Consider the following 1,673-nt stretch of genomic DNA (forward strand, 5'->3'; position numbering starts at 1 on the left):
TATTTGTGACACTTGAACGACGTTTAGAAGCTAACCTATAAAACAAATATAATGCTCGTGCTCAATACGATATATGATAAATCAAACGGCATATATACATACACACGCACTGAAATTACCAGTCGAAATTACGACAATATTGCTAGGTTGATGGGCATTAGTTTGAATCCCCTAAAACCTCTAATCTTAAAATTGAAATATAAACTGTGCACATCCATTATCAAAAGAAGCCATCACATTTAATTCTACCTTCTTAAACTCTTATTGAGCGGTGCATTTATTCAGAATAATCATAATTTCGATTATGTCCTTATAATATTACATATTTGTAAGAACAGTAATCTTGGTTTGTTCATTTCTAGTGCATTCACATGACCAAAAATAACGCTTCTTTGAAAAGTTATATTTCAAGAAGCGAGCTCAGCATTAGAACAAAACACCCCCATAAGTCAGCGTGAGTATGTATTTCTTAAATACTAATAATAATAATGAATAGCGTTGCTTCCCTTTAACTTTTAAAATGCAGACTTTGAACGGATCATCAGTTTCTTATACTATTGCATACGGTTATTTTGCTGCTGGCAATTTAGATTGCTGATCTTATTGTAGCTTTCTTCTTCTAATTATAGTTTTTGGACGAGTTTCGACTGGCTATGGCGAATGTCCATTGAAAGTATAACGTATTTCTCGAGTAAGTACAAAAGTGTTAGACATTCATAATAGACTAGATTGTCTCGTGTTAGGCGAGCTGTACTTCATAGTTGAGACACTTATCTTGTATATTAATTATGTATTTTTTGTATCAATAGATGCATAGTTAACTAAGAATACGAAATAATGTAACCGACAAGCGAAGATGGCAGACATTTAATGATAACTCTGTTTAGAAGCACATGGTCCAATGCATGATAAATACTAAACGTAATATACACTAAATTCAATCAAATTTTAAATACGCTCTTTGTTTAAGCTTTTTTTCAAAATAGTAACACATCTATTTACTCCACAATTGTGCTCACGATGTTTTGAAATTAAAGTTCGTAGGTTTAAATGAAAAGCACACTACTACACATGTATGGTTTAATCTGACTACCGCCTTTTGCTATGCTGTCCGTTTAACTTTGTTGTACTTTTACATTTTAACAAGTCCAACTCTGATTAGCACTTAGTATATCTTGGAACTTGTTTCATGGTTATCTCAAACATAACTTGAATTTGGGGATGAATAAAGGTTAATAACCTAGTCAAGTTTAGGACAATCTATTCAGAGGCCCTCAAGCTTATGCCTTATATGTATTGAAACTTTGTGGCTATTAAGTTTCGATCTAAACAACTGTTTGATTAACTTTTAATGTAATACTTTTTTAAACCTTACCCCGAAACGGTCCCCGTTCGGAATGAACTGTAACCCTCATTTGTTTCCGAATATAAAAGTTCATTGCATTATCTTGTTTTGTGGTATAGTCTTATCTTTTTACAAACGGATATTGATGGTTTAAATCGTTAGCAATTATCATAATTATAATAACTCGTTTAACTTGGTTGGCTGATATATTTAATTAGGTATGTTATATTTTCAGTATTGGCTTTCAGTAGGGATAATATTTCCACCATATTGTTTAATTGTTCTTTATCATCAGTATATTTTTTTTCGCCGGCAACGTGATATCACC

The sequence above is a fragment of the Mya arenaria genome, chromosome 1, assembly GCF_026914265.1.
Source record: "Mya arenaria isolate MELC-2E11 chromosome 1, ASM2691426v1".
NCBI lineage: Eukaryota > Metazoa > Mollusca > Bivalvia > Myida > Myidae > Mya > Mya arenaria.